We start from the raw sequence: 21393 nt of genomic DNA, 5'->3' as shown, positions 1-21393 counted from the left end.
AAAAATACCAGTCTTAGTCTGAGTATGTTGGTGTCTTGGGCTCCCCAGAGAAACAGAGCCAGTATATATATATGTGTGTTTGTTTCAAAAGAGATTTATTTGGGGGCCCCTGGGTGGCTCAGTGGGTTAGGCCTCTGCCTTCGGCTCGGGTCATGATCTCGGGGTTCTGGGATCGAGCCCCACATTGGGCTCTCTGCTCAGTGGGGGGCCTGCTTCCTCCTTTCCCTTTCTCTGCCTGCCTCTCCGCCTCCTTATGATCTCTGTCTGTCAAATAAAAAAATAATATCTTAAAAAAATAAAATGTTTAAAAAAAGAGAGAGATTTATTTGAAGGAATTGGCTCATGAAGTTGTAGGGATTAGTAAGTCCAGAATTTGTAGGGCAGACTGACAGGCTGGAACGTCAGGCAAGCATTGATGCTGTCAGACTTGAGGCAGATATTCCTTCTCTGGGAAACCTCAGTTTTTGTTCTTAAGCCTACAGCTAAGTAGATAAGTCCTACCCACACAATTGTGGGTAATCTCCTTTATATAAAGTCAGCTTCTTGAAGAAATATTAACCACATCTACAAAATACCTTCCAACCAGGTTGACCATAAGACCAACTTTCACAGTTCTTGAAACATATTTGGTATGTTAAAATACTGGGTAGTAGGGGCGCCTGGGTGGTTCAGTGGGTTAAAGCCTCTGCCTTCGGCTCAGGTCATGATCTCGGGGTCCTGGGATCGAGCCCCGCATCAGGCTCTCTGCTCTCCAGGGAGCCTGCTTCCCCATCTCTCTGCCTGCCTCTCTGCCTACTTGTGATCTCTGTCTGTCAAATAAATAAATTAAAAATATATAAAAAAAATACTGGGTACTGAGTACTGATGAGGATAATGTCTATATTCATAGACCAGTAGCTTCCAAGGGATTACCTGGGTCTTCATTCATGTGTCAAATAAAGAATAGAAAATGGACAATTAAATCAATCTTGTCACCCTTTGAAATGTAAAAGTTCTGTTTTTCATAGTTTTTATATATTGTGTATTAATTTTTAAAATTTGGAGTACCCTGAATAATTTAAGAATTTTATAACTCTTTTTTTATAAGTTGTTACTAGCCTTTTTGCATAAAAAAAATTCTTAAGCGGTGGGAATTAGTTTTGAGCTTATTTCATCAAATTCTCCTCATTTGTGGTTGAGAAACCAGTCCCAGGAAGGTGGATGATTTTGTCCAGGTAACACAGTGAGTCAAAGAACCATCATTAGAAGCCGGATCTGATTTTCAATCCAGTATGGTTCTGTGATGAGAGTGATTCCAGAGAAGTAAAGGGCTTTTCTGAAGAGAGGGTGATTTTGAGTCATTATTAAGGGATTGAGTATGAATTGATAGTCCAGAGAATGGAGATGATATTTAGGCCACTTGGTGACACTGGGGGGAGGGTGGGCAGAGAGAAGTGGGTGTGTCCCATGGTGTGCACAGGTGGATAGCATATCTGCTTAGGGCCACAGTAACATGGGATACCCCTGGGACCTAGATTTCACAGGGAAGTACAAGCTAGCCATGGGATGATTCCCAGGGGATATTCCAGAGGCTCTCAAGTCGGGGAGAATGTGTGGTTCGGAAGAAGTTGCTTGGGAGGGCTTTCTTTCCTGAGGAGGTTAGTAGAGAAATAGGAGCTGTTGGAACTCAAGTGTTGTCTGAGAAAGCACAGGGTGGAGTTTGGAAATCCTTCCAAGAGGGAATTTTAAGGGTTCTGTGGGGCATTGTGAAAACATTGTAGGAAGTAAATGGGTCCTTTAGAAGGTTGCGAGGGTTTAGGCATCGTCCACGTTTTCTTCCTTACCTGCAAAATAAGCATATTAATACCCACTGCACATAGCCAGTAGAGGGAGTAAAGGAGATGATGTACACCATGCACTCATTTGCATAATGCCTGGCGCTCCTAGTACTAAAAATGGTAGCGTTTATATACTGTATCCTGGCTGCTGGCTGAGAGTCTTAATCAGAAGCTGTCACTAGAGATTCTTCTTCTTTCTCCCCTTCGCTTATGCTCACTCCAGCTACTTCGTGCCAGCCCACAGCTGTTCAATGTGGTTTCTTACTTCAGCTTTAATATCTCCAGGCAGGGGCACATCTCTGACCATAGATAGTGCTACTTCATCTCTGTGGTCAACAGGCTTGGTCCTTCTGAATAAGCTCTGCCCTTTTTTGGGGGGTTGTATTTCAATTGCAGATTTCATTTCATCAAATTGAAACAGTATACTTAACTATGGCATTATTTCCAATTTTATTACTTTTTTTTTTTTTTGCCTTTTGGACTATAACTAGGAAGATACAGTTGGAAAGGGGAGTGAAGGTGCAGGATTTTGAAGCAGCTTCTCCCTTTCCTCTTCAAAGGGTTATTTCCATCAGGTTTTGAGTAGAAAACAAAATGTAGTATTTCAGTGGATACCTTCTCCAAAGAGGACTGCCTTAAAAAGACATTTTCTCCAATAATTGCATCTTAAGATATAAAACCATTTCTGGATATAGACTCGGTAGTAGTCTAACAGATTTTTTTTGTGTATGGGATAAAATTTGAGATGACTAGACATGAGGCTCCAACTGTACAATGTGATTATTTCTGAACCAGACCCGGGAGCCGTTTCCCTCGTGTTCAGAACAGAGTAACCTGGAGTGTTTAGTTTCATTCTAAGGAGCCTTGCTGGTACTTGGACATCTGTTGAGTATAGGTCTCTCTGGAACCCTTTAGGCTCTTTTGTTCCCTGCTCTGCTGTATCACCCATTTCTCTCTCCCTCTAGTACCTTAACCTCTCCTCCCAGTGAAATTTTCCTTATTTGATTATGTTAATTCAGAGGAAGGTGTGGATGATCAATAGACCTGCTCCTAAGGTACACTATTTAAATTGTATATGTATTTTAAAGTGAAATTTGCAGAACCAAACAAAAACCTATCAGTCTTGAGCATTAGTACATGGTTTAATATGTAGAGATTGCTTGTTTACCTGGTCTCTTCAGACTTCTTTATTTTGGACTCCCAGTTTCTGAAGAACATGTTTCTTCCCTAGAGGAGTCAGAAGAGGAGAAATGATAATGGGGAGAGGTAGGGCTTTCTCAACTTGACATATCAGTATAGCTGCTTCATGACTTTCTTCCTTCTTCAGGTCCTTCCTCCGTAATCTCATTACATTTTTTTGTTGTTGTTGTTTAACTACTCTTTTTATGAAATGTACCTAACTCACTTCTTAATTTGTAGGTTCCTGTCTTCCACCTTGCCATAAGTTAAGTGCTCCTAATTTATGGTATTGAGTTACAGGTTCTCCTGTGAAGCTTATGATTTCACTTGTTCTTTTTAGAACAGTAATAATAAGTTCTGTTGATATAATGAATTTTTTCCACCCCAAAGTGTAAGTCACCACTACATGTGTTCCTCTTGTTGAAAATGTCTCTAATAACACTGGCTTCTATTTATTGATCATATGCTACATACTGGGCACTGCACAGGGCATTTAGGAGACATTGTATTCAGCCCTCACAATAACCTTATTTAAGGTAGATATTTATATTTCCCTTTTATGGTGAGGAAACCGAAGTTTGGAGAGATCAAGTAATTTGTCTAAATTTGTAACACAGACAGTGGAAATAAAATTCTAAAGCTTATCTGCTTTTGATTGTACACCGTTTTCCGCTGTGTTTCAAAAGAGCCTTAAATTTGGCATCTACCCTCAGGTACTTCCTAGAGAGTATAAGCAGCATGTTGCTTCTAGAATTGTTCTTAATATCCACGCACTCACAGTAGTGTTCCACTTTAAACTTGCATGAAATGCAATCAGGGTATTATGGATAACTCTTTCAAGGATGGTGCCATAATGTAGCTTCTAGCTTAAAGTAGTTTAGTAAATGCTTACAAAATATTTGCTGCGCGTGGATAAAAAACAATGACACAAAGAAAGGAGGCAGTTAAAGTAGAGAGGGCTGATCACAGAAGAATGAATTTCTTTTGGAATGTGAAGCAGGAACTTTCTCATATTACAGCCGGCTACAGGGCAGGGCTGGAATCTGAGCTTTGACAACACCGCCCAGACTCTTTCTTGTTTTTCTGCTTTATAACCACATGTTATTGCCAGCTGAAAAGGATAATGGGGAGTAATGATGAATGCATTTCCATTTGCTGCAAAGAGAATTTTAGACATTCTCGATCTTTTTAAACTGAGACAAAAAGCCTGCTTTGAAATGAAGAGTGAATTAGGGGCTACGGGTAAGCGGTTCTTAGATTCCTGCTCTAGGAACTGGTGCAGGTGATACTGATGGTGGTAGCTGCCAGTTCACAGTTGGGTCTCAAATAGTTTCGGCCCCAGGGGTGGTGTAAGAATTCAGTTTTTCTTCAGTCTTTTTTCTTTTCATCCCCGAGTTGTAGGTTTTGGGCATAGGTGTTACTTTCCCTGAGACTGCTAAGGTTTTCTTAGGCTGTCAGTGTCAAACACAAACCAGACTTCTAGAATAATCTGCTATGGGTACTTGTACCCATGGAACACGAGAGAACTCAGCTGTTGTGAAGAGCCTCCCGTTAGCGCCTGCTGGCCCCCAGCTGCCCAGGCTGTGAGGCTGGCATATCAGAGTGCTGTGGTCATAGCATACTTTGTATGGTTCTTGATTCTTTTTGACTTTATTGGGGTTTTTTTATGGTTGCCCCCTCAAGGTCACTGCAGCAGCATATTGTAGAAAATTTTCATTAGTCCCTCAATACTGTGACTTGATTATTAGTGATCAGTTCTTTGGGCTTGAGTGAGCAGATGAGTCTCCACTGTGATGTCTTAATAATTTTTAATGATTTAATATGTGGCTGCTTGGCCTTGGATCTAGTTACTGTGTTTGCAGAATGCTATATGGTGGGCATTTGCATTGTTTCTTATCAGCAAGTGACAAAATTATAATTTATTTAGCCACTGCTTGAGGTGCTTTTTGACATTTCTGGTAGTGTGGCATTGTAAAATAATATTAGAAACAGGATAATAATTCCATAGCTAGCTCACAGTTATGGAATATAAGTGTGATTTTTATGCTGAGGGCTTTTACATCTGTCATATCTAATTTAATCCTTACTGCAGTCCTGTTAAGGGCTGTTGTGCCTGCCTCCCAGATGGAGACTGGACTATATGGACGCTAAATAGCTTACCTGTGTTAAACCGTTGTCAGGGCTGGGATCCAAATCTGGGCATCCTAACCTCAGGGCCACAGCCCTTAACTACTCTGCAGGACAGCAAGCTCTGACGCCTTCAGGTGTAGACATCATCCAGTTCCGTTGAAGCTTTCTACTCCCGGAAGTCCATGTGCCCTATCAGAGTCTGTGTGTACATGCGGGATTTTACATTTCTAGTCAAATAGAACTTTCTTCTTTAGTTTTAGTGGTTGCCAGTTGGTGTCTTGCAAAAAGAGTTCAGCTTTTATTTCAGGTGAGAGGACTATGTCACCTTGTTGACTCTGTGACATACTGCTTTCAAGTTGGTAGCCAAACCTTTGTACTGGGAGAAACAGAAAGTTAAAGCATTCATACTGTATTTTGGGTTATATTGGAGTTTAGCGGCAGATCTGTCATTTGAAGTTTATCTTAGGCATGGAAATAAATTTCTGTTCTCTAAAATGTACAGATGGGGAAGTTCTGGAAGTGTCCTGTGTAGAAGAGAAAAAAGTCTACTCAGAATTTAAAATTGGCCATGGACAATTTAAAGTGGGGATGGGATGAGCACACGGATAATCCATATGTGGGTTGTCAAACAAAGAGTTTTTCACTTTCTTTTGTCCTTGGAGTCAACCTTTATAACACTATCATTGGGAAACACTTGACTTACTAAGCTTTACTGAACATTCTGATTTTTGGATCAGTTTCTAAATTCACAAAATAATCTTTATACAACAGATATTATTTCATTGTATTTTGGGATTATATGCTCAATTATGAATTTTGACAAATTTTAATTAACTGAAATAAGTTACGTATCGATGAGATAACATAATTTTTTTCAAAGACTTTGTTTATTTTAGAGAGAGCATGAGCTGGGGCTGGGGGCGGGGGGCGGAAAGAAAATCAGATTCCCCACTGAGCAGGGAGCCCAATGCAGGACTCAATCCCAGGACCTGGCTGGGATCATGACTTGAGCCTAAGGCAGACACTAAACTGACTGAGCCATCCAAGATCAGTCTTTTTCTGATACAAACTATTTTTATTGGTATTGTGGGTTCTGGGACTTGATTTTTTTTTTTTTAACATTTTATTTATTTGTGAGAGAGAGAGCATATGCAAGTCACAAGCAGGGGGAGCAGCAGAGGGAGCACTAAATGTCCCACTGAGCAAGGAGCCTAATGTGGGACTTGTGCAGGACTTGATCCCAGGACCCTGGATCCCAGGACCCTGGTATCATGACCCGAGCCAAAGGCAGATGCTTAACTGACTGAGCCACCCAGGCATCCCAGGACTTGATCTTTTAACCCCCGAAATAATACAGTATTTAGATTTACCCATATGCATTTATTTTTTTTCTTCTTTTGTTCAATTTTTTGTACCTATTGACAGGAAGATGAATTATTTTTAATTTATACCCCCTTGGGGCGCCTGGGTGGCTCAGTGGGTTGGGCCACTGCCTTCGGCTCAGTTCATGATCGCAGGGTCCTGGGATCAAGCCCCACATCGGGCTCTCTGCTTGGCAGGGAGCTTGCTTCCCTTCCTCTCTCTCTGCCTGCCTCTCTGCCTGCTTGTGATCTCTGTCAAAGAAATAAATAAAATCTTAAAAAGAAATAATGTATCCCCCCTTTAGGGCTTTCTGTGGGAGGGGCTGTGCTCTGACTCTACACTTTGCTTAGGCTCCCCAGTTGCACCTCCTGTTATCCTGTTTCCTATCACTTCTCCTCTCCCCACTTCAAGTGCTAGCCACCAGGACTGTGCACATGTGCCTAGGACATGCTGGTTTCAGAACTAACTCACCTCTAGATTTGTGCTTTCTTACCATTTCTGCCTTAGAACATTTCTCTGTCTTTATAACTGGCTCTGCCATACATTTAAAAAATAGTTTAAAAATATATAATACAGCATTTTTAGGGAATCTCCAGCCATTGGGTTTGCACTGTCAAAGAAGTCCACATTGTTGTGTGCTTGATTGAAGTGTTTTGCATTGAATCTGGGGTTGGGGAGGACTTATATACCCATTCTTACTAACAGGCAAAACTCTTCCATTGAGAGTCATAAGAAATAACTTGTTTCAGCCCCCCAGGTGCCCCAGAAACAACTTGTTTGAAAGAGAATGATGGGGTTCAGGACATGCTACCCCAAAATATGGCACTTTGGCATGTTGAATATTTTAAGCTGAAGGAATTTGAGAAATGGCAGGTATAGGAAGGATTTTCTGACCTTCCCCCGAAACAGGTCATAAGACCCACATATGAGAGGTGCCCTCACTAAACCCAGAGGAAAGGATCATCCTTATCTCTGATGGAGTAATGCCAAGGGGAATTTAAAGAATAGTCCTTGCTAAGTGTCCCCATTTTACTACTTCTTTATCTCATCACATTTTTCCATGACTCTATTCCTTGTTATATCTAGTATAAAAACATTTCTTTGGTCTTAATTTCCTTCTGAAGGTCCTTCTGTCACATATTTATGTTATATAAATTGATATGCTTTTCTCTTATTACTCTGTCTTCTGTTACAGAGAGCCAGTCAACTTTTAGAAGGGAGAGAGAAAAGATATTTTCCTCCCCTATAGTTTCTGGTGACCATGAGGGCATGGCTGGGGCACCCCAATCCATAGTCTGCAGATGGAATCTTGGGAAAACTGACAAAAGCCCAGGAAAGGTAAGACTTCTTGCCACAGTCAGCTGTCCCACATCTCTGTCTGTAGTGCCCAGTCTACACTAAAGAGAGGAAGGAAATAGTTTTCTTTTTCCCTTCCTTTCCAAGTTCAGATTAGCAAGAGAAAAATAGTTGTTAAAATCAGATCTTTGAATTGTGACTCTCATGAATTTGGTTTTGGGTAACCAGGTGAGTACGGATCTTCTCCCTCCCAGGGACAGCTGTTCTCCTCCATCTCCTGTCTGTCTCCTTGTGTCCTGAAAGCCTGGCTTGCCTTTCTCCCTGCTGGGGCATATGAGTTATTGGACTTGTGTGTACAGTTGGCCAGATGCAGGTTGGAGTTCCCAGGGATGTGGCACCCCATTTTTGGCTAATGTCCTCCCCACTATTGCTACTTCTCAGGGGTGTTGTCTTACTCTTTCTTTTGGCTGTCTTTGGGGGTGGCTCTAGATCTTGAGAGGTCTTTATCTTCTGCAGCCTCTTTGGGGAAGCCTGGTTGTGTCCATGTTTGAGCCATAAAAGGCTCATTGGTTTTAAGTCATAAAAGGCTCATCAGTTTGGAGTCACTTGAAATAGGTATACCTTTGGTTTAGAAAACAAAAACAAAAACAAAAAAAAGTGGGCGTTGGGGGAATTTTAGGGTGTTGCCAGGAATTTTCATTCTTTGTTCTGTCTGAAACCTGATGGGATATTTTAAAAGTGTCTTTATTTTATTTTATTGTTTTTTAATGAGAGAGAGAGCGCAGGCGAGGAGAGGGAGAGAGAATCACAGGCAGGCTCCACAGTCAGTGCAGAGCTTGATCTCATGACCCTGAGATCATGAACTGAGCCAAAATTGAGTCGGTTGCTTAACTAACTGTGTCACCTAGGTGCTCCTGGGAAAAGTTTTCAAATATTTGCAAGACAACAACTTATCCCCATTGTCCACTTCATATAGTATAGTAGTGGTTGTCAGGATTGGAAAATTAAAATCAGTAGTATTACCAAAGGTGGACTGGAGATGATAACTCCAGGATAGAGAGAGTATGACATGATTGGTGTATCTTCTAGTCTAGATGACTCTAATTTAGTTTGAGAAGATTATTATCTATGTCCAGGATACAAATATAACCCAAATAAAGAATAATGACCTTTTCAAAATCTGAAGTTATCTTTTGGTCAGTGAAGCTGCTCTGACAACTGATACGTGTCTTTTGAGTTACTGCCTACTATTTAACAGAACGTCGTGTCCTGCACTCTCTGAAATCTATAAAAGCAAAATACAAATTTAGCCTACAAACAAATCCTGAAACCCAGTTCATTATGTCCCAAGTTTTCTCTAATCTCATTGTCCGTGATGATCTCTTCTGAATCACTACAGCACTTATACCTATCAAGTACAGGATGTGGGTCATTGAAGACAGGGATGAGAATGTATAGCTGTTTCTAAATTCTAGCCAGCATCAGACATTGATCTTTACACATCATAAACAATTGGCATGCATGTATTTGTTAAATAGATTTGAGAATAACTTTTTTTATCCAAAAATAAACTCACTGCTCCCAAAATACTAGCCATGTATTTCACACGTCACTGCCTCATTCGTAATTTCACATGTGTATGTATGTATAATGGAGAGGTAGCACTCATCAAATAATAATGCTGACATTCAATGTTAAAACAACCCAGTTTTTAAGAAAATCATCTGAGAAGCATTTCACATTAGCACAGTCTAAGGCCAGCATATTAAAGGTCCTGTACAACAAATGTGTACACATGTCCTGCAGAAGAAAAAAAGACCCACAGACAGTTTTTAGAGGAAACCTACGTTGAGAACATTGCAGGTGTAGAAATCCAGAAGATCCATCAATTCCATGTGCTACCATAACCATCTCTGCAGGTTCTTCACAGACTTCACCATTCTTTAGAGATTAGCTCCTTCCCCATCACCCCTAAAATAAAGAAGAAAGAGCAGAAGTTACAATCTCACAGGCATTGACTTTTTGTCATCTATCTATAAAAGACAGCTACAAAGTGCCATATACACTGTTTAATTTTTAAAAACATAATGGCCTGTTCGCCTTAGCACAAAGCTAACTCTTTGCTGGCAGGGACTGTTTGGAGAAGAGAACTAAAAAGTAGTGTAGAAATCTGTGCATTGAGAGTCACTGTAAAGAACGTGAAGGCAAGGGGAGAAAAGTTTCCAGTGTATACACATAGACTGTACAGGCTTCATTGCAATAACCTGATACCACCCCCTCCCAGAATAAAAAGATAAAATCTGCTTGCAAAGAGACCTTTGAAACAACTGATTGATTTCATGGTCACATTACGTGGTTTGTAAGACTTGAAGGTATTCAAGTCAAAGATAAACACCAGATCACATGATCCACTTGAGGAAAAGGCATGGAAAAATCTTTCTGGAGGTTATACTGACTGTGCAAATGAATGCACTTAGTCATTACTCAACATCACACTTAAAAGCAAGCAATTGTTTCCCTTCAAATGCTCATCTTTTTTCTTAGCACAAACTGAATGCTCCTGCCAGCATCATTGAATTAACACCGCCTGCTACAGAAATAATAACTTGATAAAATGTTAACCAAGTAAAAAATAAAAATATGGATTAATCATCTTTCCTGTTAAAATGGTATTTAACAATGTTTAGTGAACAAAGGAAAACACATATCTTATGTAGGTACTCACATTGTAAGATTATATGAAGGAAAGAAGAATCTAGGAAACACTGCTCTAAAATTATTTTCTACTTCTACATGCCCTCCTAATATTTATTGCTAAATAAGGAGATTAGATGAAAAATAGAACAGACACCATTTTTGATAATGCATGATTTCTTCACTTAAAAACATGAGTTAAAACAGATACAAGGACAATTTCTCTTATCTAATTTCTATTAATTAAAAAAACTGTTCTTGAGCCTAAAATCTGAAGAGAACTGATGAGTTCTCAGTTATCATCTCTTTGAAGATTACGGAGGCCCTTGAAGAAGGTAAATCCTCAGAACTTCACAAAATTCCAATACAAGTAAGTTTTTTTGTTTTTGTTTTTGTTTTTGTTTTTGTTTTTGACAGAAAGAGATCACAAGTAGGCAGAGAGGCAGGCAGAGGGAGAGGGGGAAGCAGGCTCCCTGCTGAGCAGAGAGCCCAATGCGGGACTCAATCCCAGGACCTGGGATCATGACCTGAGCCAAAGGCCAAAGCTTTAACCCACTGAGCCACCCAGGTGCCCCAATATTATAAATATTCTTAAGAGTATTTGCTCCTACCTGAGCTTACACATGGTAGTCGATGCTCAGATTAAGTAATTCTTGGCTCCTGTTTATCTCAGAATAAGATTCAAGGTAAAACAATACTTAATGCCCCACTAAAAGATCTGTTTTCAGACTTTTCTCTTTCTTCCTCAAGAGGACAGTCAATATAAGCCTCCAGAAGGGGGAGTATTCAGAAGTGTTTTTTTTTGTTTTGTTTTGTTTTTGTTTTTGGGAAGTCATCTGGTGCTTTATTGTAGAGGAGAAAATACCAGTTTCCTTTCTAAGTTCTCTATAACAGAAGACTTTTGAAAGAAAGCATACAAATTTTATTTAATACAAATTTTATGTACAGAGGCTTCAGAAGGAAATGAAGATAAAAAAATGCTTAAAACCAATTTTTATCCTGGGTTTCATCAAAAGTAGAGGGAAAATGAAAAATATGATAGGAAAAAAAGGAGTATGAGTTAAGAGTAGCAAACAGAGGAAAACAAAGAGTCTTTTTGGTGTCCCTCCATCTTTAGAGAGAAGTATTCTCCTTCCCTCCCTCCCTCAGGGAGGACACCTCATTCGAGGGCCTTATGACCTACTTCAGGGGAAGTTTAGGTAGTCCTTCCTGCATGTGCTATTTCTCATATTCCTTCAGTTTATAATATTCAATATGCCAAGGTGCTGTATTCTGGGGTAGCACGTCCTGAACCTTGTCATTCCACCATGTGAAACTTTTCCAAGAAATTTCATAGTCCAAACCCTGAGTTGGTAGACTGTCCCACAACCCACGGAACCAGTTTCTGTCCTGGGAAGTGGTCAGTCCTGTCAAACAGTTGTGTCTCATTTCAGGAGGTGGTAGTATATAGGTGGGTGTAGATACCCTAACCTACAGTAGACCTCTCTGTGGTATGAACAGTCAGGCATTGAAGAAGACATTTTTCCAGAGATAAAAGAAAAACAAAGATTAATGTTTAGAACAAACTCTAAACTCCGTTTTTGAGTCCAGAAAGCAGGCAGTTAAGATGTCTAGATGTTGAGTCCAGAAAGCAGGCAGTTAAGATGTCTAGATGTCTACCATTTGGAGATGGTAGAGTGAGGACAGGCAGAGACAATCTGACAGATTTTCCTGGTTTGCAATTTGAATGTCTCTGGGGTCACCACATGTTTCAGTGAACTTTCCGAGTGGCCCACATGGCTGCAGGCAGGAAGGTTGCTCACATGTGATCTGTTGGGGCGATTTCTCAGATGTTTAAATCAAATCAAGTATCCTCAGCTTGCAGAACTTCAAGAAAAGGACAGTTTGGGTTCTCACTGCTTCCAAGGCAGGAAGGTGGGAGAAAAATTGGAAATGTTAATTTGCTCAAAACATCATGAACATAAAGAGTACTGAAAATTTCTGTGAACTTCATACAGTTCTGAAATACTTATATTAATGGCATGTATCCATACAAATAAAACCGAAAGAAAGTTATCATTTATTTGACAATGCTTCCCATGGAGTTTATTTGATTAAACTTCATTAGTTTAATATTTCTCACAAAGTGAGAAACAAATCCTTTGAGATTTTCCAGGGACCCTCTTTAAAATAACAAAGCTAGTTTAGTTAAAAAAGACTTTATTTTGAATTTGATTTTGGAAAGCTTGTCAAAATGTCAAAAGATTTGAATATTTGATTAAATAGTACCACGGATCATTATAATACGTGATTATCTATTTAACCAAAGTGACCAAAAAAAGTTCTTAAAACCCTTAGTTCTTTTAATATTGAGAAGGTTTGGTTTTCTTAAGTAATCAAGGACCCGATAAAGACAACATGAAGCCTAGGAAATCATTCTGATAACACACAAAACTTTGTTATCTTTTAAGTAATCTTCCTGGGAACCAATCTTTTTTTGGTTTCTTAATGAAAGCAGACCAATAATCCAAGAAAATCTGTCATTCTACTTTTACATCAATATACTTCTGATATTAAGGTTCATCTTTTTTTTTTTTTTAAGATTTATTTATTTGAGAGAGAGAGTGAGCACTCATATAGAGGGGCAGAGGGAGAGGGAGAAAGAGAATCTCAAGCAGGCTCCCTGCTGAGTGTGGAGACTGATGCATGGCTCAGTCTCACAACCCTGAGATCATGACCTGAGCCAAAATCAGAAGTCCTACGCCTAACTGACTGAGCCACCCAGGTACCCCCATCTTTTTTTTTTTTGACTAACAAATTAGTCTATTTAATCTTAGCAACTTGAATACACAATAAATAAATAAACACAAAATAAATAAAATATCTACTCCGTTTTTGTCCTATTTTCCTTTTTCTCTTTCTAGAACAGCCAGTTGTATCTTGTATTAGGACAAATTACTCTCTCTCAACAAAATCATAATCCTTTATACCTTGTATACTTTTTCTTACCATAAACACATCTTATTTTCCTTGCATACTTTGTATATTTTTCTTCTTCGTCGTCTATATTCTTTTTAGTAGTTTCATTTACATAGTCGATAAGAATTTTTAATCTTTAGTAACCTTAATTTTCAGTGAAAACTAAGGAATAGACAACTATGAACTGTCTGCCACATATTAACCATCTTTAGTATACTAGTAAATTTATGAATACACTACTTCCAATTTCTAGAGGCATATGCCTCCTTTAAGTACAACTTTCCATCATTTAACTTAACTTAGTATAGATAAGTTTTTTCCAAGAAAATTCTGGAAACTTCTTAAGTAGACATGTTATAAAACATAATGATTGTTTTAAATAGCTCATTTATAAACTTTAATCCCACTTACATTAATTCACTTGTTCTTAACAATAATGTCTGAATTGCTCCTGAAAATTTTGTGAGACACTAAACAAGATTAGCCGTCATTTAAAATTATTTTTCTTGTGGACATATCAAGCAAGTATGAAAAATACTGTTGTCCTTGACATACACCATGTAGTTTATTTTTATTGCCATTCCACTGTTGTATCAAGCTAGCTCCTTCAGGTCTTTTCCTCTGAGGTAAGTTCCTTGATCAAAAGCAATGCAGAATACCATGATGGTGGATAAGGTATTTTATAATCCACGGATGGTAGTTTTGGCAGAACCCTTGTGTTTAAGGAAGGGAAATCAATATCCAAGGGTGTTCATTCCAGTAAGGATACAATGCTGACTCTCCCATAATGGAAGTGGCCTAGTGTCCTGGGGAATTGTGCCATATTAGGGGCTCAGTTTTGTTCCCTACAGCTGGCAGTGATGGCTGTAGCCATGTCAGCCTTGGTGAGTGGAAGTGTGTGTTCCTGAGCCCATGCATATCCTCTAGCATTGCCACCAAGAATACCTTCATGAGCTTGCCAGTTAACCTGGGGGTTGCTGGTGAAAGAGGCTAACTGATAGCCACAGAACAGATCGTCTTAGGCACTTGATTGTTAAAATCCTCCTCTGCTAAAGTTACCTTTGGTGAGTATTCACATGGAACCCAGAGATCTTCATATATTTTGCCCATTTAGAGAGGTCTGGCTACATTCGTCTTTCCCAGGTTTCTTTGTTCCCAGTTTTCTGATTCTCTTTCTCCCATGGCCCTGACCATCCAGCCAAACCACTGGCTACAGCCCACGAATTGTTAGAGTTGAGTGTCTGGTCATTTCTTCTTCCAAGCATAGTGCACAGCCAGATGCGCTGCTCCGAGTCTGTCCACTGAGAGGCTTTTCCCTTCACTGTTGTCCTTGAGCCATGCCCCAGAGGAGGAGGGCTAGTGCCATTTCTGGCAGTGCCTGCTTGTCAGGCAACCTGTCTGTAGACAGGCTTGAGTCTCCATCTGCTAGGAAGTCATAAGGAACTCCCCATGAAGCTGTAGGTGCAGGCGGGGAGAGAAAAGGCAGAGCAGCAGGAGTGAGGGCCATGGGTGTTTGGGCTACTTCATCTGTCTGTCTTATGCTTTCGGGGCCTGCTTGGGCCTGACCATGTATGCATCATGTACATTTGATGATGGAGTGTGGCTGTGCAGGCCAAGCTGTGCGTTTGGTGGGATGGGCTGCTCAGGTCTTATGGTAATTTGGGGCCCATAGCCAAGCATTTAATATTTATGAAGGCCCTCTAGTAGACTAAGAGCATGTCTTAAAAGGAGAGTAATTGTCTGAGGGTGATGGCCAGGCCTTACTCCAAAATCCTGAAGGCCTGTGGTGACTCACTTTCAGGGGACTGCAAGATGCTCCAAACACATTCACATCTGCCACTGGCACTTCAGATGCCATGGGATCCACTGCATCACGTGACCCAAGGGGCACAGCCCCAGTCAAACCAGCAGCTTTTCCAGTCACTGGGTAAGTGGGCTGGAGTCATACACCCAAATGAGGAGTATGTTTCTTGGGTTGTAGGAGGGACCAGATACAATTTTCCCCTCATCTCGGAGAGGATGGGTGGTCAGCATGCTTCGATGTGTCTTACCAGCCAGGCTAGAGTAGTTCCTACTTTTCCTTCAGTAGGGCCTGGTCACCACAATGCCATCAATGTAATGGACCAGTGGAAGATCTGTGCAAAGGAAAGGAGATCCAGGTCTCTGGGAACTGAGTTATGCCTTACAGCTGGAGAGTTGATATGCTCCTGAGGTAAGACAGTAAGGATGTATCACAGACCTTGGCAGCTGAAAGCAAACTGCTTTTGGAGGGCCTTCTGGACAGGTCTTCGGAAAAGGGTATTTGCTAGATCAGTAGGTGCCTGCCAGCTCCCAGCGGGATGCATTCACCCATGCAGTGGGAGAACATCTAGCGCAGCAGCTATAATTGGAGTTCTCATTTGGTTAACTTCAGATGGTCCATTGTTCTTCAGGATCCTTCTGTCTTCTCTCCAGTAGGATTTTCACGGAGATGTGGTAGGCATCCCTCTCCCCACAGCTCTCAGCTCCTTGATGGTAGGAGTAAACTCGGCAATCCCTGTAGGGATGTGGTATTGCTTCTAATCAGAATTATTTTCCTTGGTTAGTTCTCCTGGCTTCCACTTGGCCTTTCCATGTAACCCCTCATTGCACAGTTCAGGGAACCCATGTGCGGATTCTGCCAGCTGCTAAGTACGCGTATTCTAGTTATGCATTCTGGCACTGGGGAAATAACTGCATGATAGATTTGGGGACCCCGGGCCCATGTGAGACAGGTCTGAGCCAAAACTCCATTGATCACGTGACCTCTGTATAAGCCCATACTGGAGGGCCACATGATGTTTTGGGTTTCCTGTAGTCTGTGTCATTTCAGACCCAGTATCCATTAGTTTTGAAAGGTGTAATTATTTCCATTTCTCCAGTGCACAGTTTATGAAAGGCCTCTGTAGGCATCTTTGGAGGGATGCTGGAAGAACCATTAATTGTATTCATTTTCAGTGGTGTGCCAGGGTCCTTCCTCAAGGGGACTGGGCCTTCTCTTTGTTTCTGGACTGGGGGCAGCTGGGGGGCTTGGTCGGTTCAGCATCTGATTCTTGATCTCAGCTCAGGTCTTGACCTCAGGGTCTTGAGTTCAAGCCCCATGTTGGGTTGGGGACTCTAGATCTGTAAACTGATTTAAGTTTGGGAATTGACTGGAGGACCATGGCTCTATTTGTGTTTTGAGTTAGACTTTTGTTCACTTGACCTAAATCTTTTTCTGCTTCTGTAGATCAGGTGGGAATTTAGTAGACTTCGTATCTACATCACTTCTGGCAGCACCATGGGTAACCAGCCAGTGCCACAGGCCTGGAAGAGTCCTGCTGTTCTAATGGTGGTTTTGGCTGCTGTCCATTACAGTAACTATACTTGCCTTGCGTTTGGCTCTTGAGTGCTGTCACTTGGCTGCTGCCCTTCTGGGATCCAATTACTCCCATTGCTTTCAGGTTTTCCAGTTGAGATGGCTACAGTTCCCAGTGTAAGGTCTGGCTTATAGGGGAGAGCAATTAATGGAGCTCTTCAAGAAGGTTGGGACCTCTCCTCACAAATTCATTTCTCTATGTATGGGTGAAAATTATATCTTCTGGATCCTCCCCCACCGAGTGAGCTGATCTTAAATGACAGTCCACTCTAATTGTCTGGTCTCCCTGAGCCTTTGAATCCCTTCCTCTGCATTAAATCAAGGAAGCTTGGGCATTTCCAGGCTGCTCACAGGCACAGCATATTTTGATCTGCCTTTCAGCCAACCAACCAATGAACTGACCAATCGTTAGAGCCTTTGCTAACTCCCTGAGCTGAAACATTAAATGCAGAATTTCTTCTTTGTGAGCTCGTACCAATCAATTCAGCTTGATCCAACTTGATGTTTCTTCCACTGTTATTCCACGGCCTTAAATCTCCATTCCTGTACATGTTCCTTAGATTTCTCCTTGTACAAATTAGAAAACCCAAGTAGTTCTTTTGAAATGTAGTGCACTTCCTCATGAGTCACACTTTGTATCCCACCTCTAGGTACCTGGTGGGACTTGAGTCTGGTTATAGGTCTAGAAACATAGAGGGGTGGGAGAGGTGAGTCCTGAGGACAGTCAGCGTTGTCTTGCATGACAATGTTTTGCTGCCTTTGGGAGATCTTTACTATTTCCATAGGCAGGCTAAACCTCTTAGATGGAAGTGGACAGGTCATTTCTGCTGTGGGTGGGGAGGCAACTACTTTTGGATATCCAGGAGTGTTTGGTTAGAACCAATCCAGTTGTGCCGTATTTAGCAGGAAATAAGATTTTATTTGAGAGAGAGAGCATGAGTGGGGGTGGAGGGAGAGACAGGGGGAAAGAGAGAAGTAGACTTCCCACTGAGTGGGGAACCCAGTGTGGGGCTCGATCCTAGGACCCTGAAATCGTGACCTAAGCCAAAGGCAGACACATAACCGACTGAGCCACCCAGGCGCTCCTAGCAAGAAATTTAAAAATAATATGTATTCCTTTTGTCACTTAGCATGGTTTAGTAGAAATAGTATAGGATCTAGAGACAGAATATGCAGTTGAATCTTGGCTTAATTATTATTAGCTATGGGACCTTTGGTAGATAGCTCTGAATCTCAATTTCCTCATTTAAGAAGGAGGGATGATAATACTTACCTGTGACAAACACTGCTAACTGTACCGCAGTAGTCATTTTTTTTTCTTCTTTTGAGCTTTCTGGTCCCACCCCTATATTAGCTAACCCATGACATCCCACCCCAACTGCATGCTAGGGCAAGATTCGCTTGGATGTGGTTCTGTGACTAAGCTTGGGACCCTGGTATTTGGAAGGAAGAGTTGTGGGCAACTTCTGGGTCTTCTTCTTAAAGACAGTTATTTGCCCTGAATGTCCTCAATTCCTGTTTCTCTTTGGCTGGGAAATGACAAGAATTGAAGCAGCAGCCTTGGATCCACAGGTAGACACCAAATGAGGACCAACTTCACTTTGAACTGTTAGGTGAGAGAGAAATAAACTTCTGTCTTACTTAAGCCCTTGCATTTCTGTACTTCTTTGTTACAGCTGTTACAGTTTGTTGCATTCTACCTAGTGGCCTAAATAAAACACCACCTTAAAGAGTTGTGGGTTGCCTCCTGAATGTCAGAAAATATTTGTGAATCATATATCTGATATAAGGGGCTAAGATCCACATATATAAAGAACCCATACAACTCAGTGGCAGAAAACATTGTGGTTAACAAATGGGCAGAGGATCTGAACAAACATTTTTCCAAAGAAGACATACAGCTGGCTAGCAGGTTCATGAAAAGCTACTCAACATCACCAGTTGTCAGGGAAGTGCAAATCAAAACGCAAGTGAGATATCACCTCACACCTCTTAGAATGGCCATTATAAAAAAGACAAGAGATAGCAAGTTGGTAAAGATATGGAGAAAAGGGAACCCTCGTGCAGTGTTGGTGAGAATGTAAATTTTTTTCATGCTTATACACATATGTTTTATTGTTTTATTTATTTAAAAAATTTTTTTGGGTGGGGGAAATACAAATTTGTACAGCCACTGTGGAAAACAATGTAGAGGTTTCTCAAGAAAATTGAAAATACAGCTACTGTAGAATCCAGCATTTCTACTTCTGAGTATCTGAAGAAGATGAAAGCACTAATTCAAAACGTATCTGTACCCCTATGTTCATTGCAGCATTATTTACAGTAGCCAAGATGTGGAAGCAGCCTAAGTGTCCATCAATGGCTGAATAGATAAAGAAAACATAATGTGTGTGTGTGTGTGTGTGTGTGTGTATGTGTGTGTGTATGTATCTATATTTAAATATAATAACCATAGAAATGAAATCTTCCCATTTACTACAACACTGATAGACGTTGAGGGCATTATGCTAAGTGAAATAAGTCAGACATAAAAATACAAATACCATATGATCTCACCTGTGGAACCTGAAGATGAAAAACTGAGCTCATGTATATAGGGAACAGATTGGCAGTTGCCCAAGACCAAGGGTGCAGGTGGGCAAAATAGGTGAGGGGGTCAAAAGGTACAAATTTGCAGTTATAAAATAAGTTGTGGGGATGTAATGTATAGCATTGATTATAATTAATGATACCATATTGCATATCTGAAAGTAGAAGAGTGGATCTTGAAGCTTCTAAGAAAAATAATTTTTTAACTGTATGGTTATTAATTGGACTTAATTTGATATTAACTGGACTTAATTCTTGGAAAAATTATTTAATTTAGACATAAATGAATGTAAAAATATATGGAGAGGTATTTCATGCTACTTGATATTATAAATGGTTGTTTCTTACAAAGGTTTATGGGTTTAACTACTGTTAAAAAGCCAACCAATGAGGTCAAGCCTCTAGAGAAAGATGTGGGTCAGTAGCCCCAGAGGCATCTGGTTTGAATTCTTTTAGCAGTTTTTTCTGGCATTTACCTCTGTATTTTTAAATATTATTTATGATGCTGTTTCTTCATTTGTCACTTAACTGTTGACTTTTTAATGAGGTAGTTGAGGATTGACCTCTTTTATATCTCGCTTTTCAGTTCTCTCCCTCTCCCCTTCAGCATTGGTTCTCCATAATAGGTACACGATTTTTTTTTAAAGATTTTATTTATTTGACAGAGAGAGATCACAAGTAGGCAGTGAGGCAGGCAGAGAGAGAGAGGAGGAAGCAGGCTCCCTGCTGAGCAGAGAGCCTGATGCGGGACTCGATCCTAGGACCCTGAGATCATGACCTGAGCCGAAGGCAGCGGCTTAACCCACTGGGCCACCCAGGCGCCCCAGGTACACGATTTTTGATTGGTCAATGACTTCATTATTGTAATGAACTATTATTTATAGTGGAGTTACAGTGACTGCAAGTTATATTCACTTTTTCCCATAACTTGTTTGACTTGGGGTTTATGGGAAATTTTTCTTGTATTACCTTTTTGATTATTTCTTCTCCCTTTTCTCTTTTCTAGAATTTCTAAAGTCTAGTATTGGATCTCCTGGATTTTGGTCTTCTAATTTTCTTTTTTTCTTCTTTCTCTCTTTCTAGTATCTGGGACTTTTCCTCTGCTTTATCTTCCAGTCTTCATATTATATATGTATTTATGTTTCTGCTCTCATTTTAAAATCTCAAAAGCTTTTTCTTGTTGTGTAAACATTTCTTTGGATAGGCCCTGTTAGTGCTTTATGGACACACTTTGATCTCATCCATCTGAAGATGTTAGTTTCAGTTAAAAAAAAAATACAGGACTTCTTTGTGTACCGTATTATCTCTTTTCCATTTGTTTTTCTGTTGTTTGGTTTCTGTCTTTCATGCAGAGGAATTCCTCACATGTTTCTCAAGTGCTTGGCTAATTTGAGAAGTCTTAGTGGAAGCTGTGTGCATGGCTTTCATTCCAGGGCTGTTAGATGAAGACCAGATTTATTTTATTACACATCTCTGACTCTTAATGCCTGTAATCTTTTCTGGTTTTCTTCCCAAAGAGGAATCCTGTCTCCTATCAAGGGGGTGTAAGACTGGCCACCAGATTCTGGAGGTTGAGTAGGGGAGAGAGCTGGGGCAGTGGTAGCTCATTGCTTAGCATATAAACTTGGCCTCTGTCCTCTCTGCTTCCCTGTGGTGTCTCAGCCTCGTACTCAGCGCCTGCAGCCCCTCAGTCTAGAGTCCATCAGAGTCTGTTTTCATCCTGCTGGAAAGAGACTCAGAGAATCAGAGAGAACATTTTTAATCCAGCTGTCTCATGAATCTTTCTCTCCTTCTGATTCTAGCCCCACCTACCATTGTCTTGCCCATTGTCCTGAGCCTTATCTACGATTCTTCATTGTCAATTACCTTCTTGTTGGTATCCTTTTGATTATACAAAGTTAGGTTTCAATTTTCTCTATTCTGCTATGCCAGAAAGTGCTCACACCTCTGCTTTCCAGCTTCCAAAATTTGATTAACCTCTTTGGTCTATAA

General features: G+C 40.6%; 1 long non-coding RNA gene across 3 annotated transcripts in view; it reads left to right on the top strand.

Annotated features, from left to right (window-relative positions):
- Positions 1–21393, top strand: part of LOC309857542 — a 44241-nt gene that overhangs the window by 7940 nt on the left and 14908 nt on the right. The window contains exons 2-4 of one of the 3 annotated variants that reach the window (XR_014307763.1): positions 15238–15363; positions 15526–15648; positions 18357–18457. This is a non-coding gene — a long non-coding RNA (uncharacterized lncRNA). Of the gene's footprint in view, positions 1–15237; positions 15364–15522; positions 15649–18356; positions 18458–21393 lie in introns of those variants that run through there. The other 2 variants (XR_014307764.1, XR_014307762.1) reach the window with 2 other exon arrangements.

This window comes from Mustela nivalis (genome assembly GCF_964662115.1).
Source record: "Mustela nivalis genome assembly, contig: HAP1_SCAFFOLD_868, whole genome shotgun sequence".
Classification (NCBI taxonomy): Eukaryota; Metazoa; Chordata; class Mammalia; order Carnivora; family Mustelidae; genus Mustela; species Mustela nivalis.
This window is presented reverse-complemented; position numbering and strand designations above follow the sequence as displayed.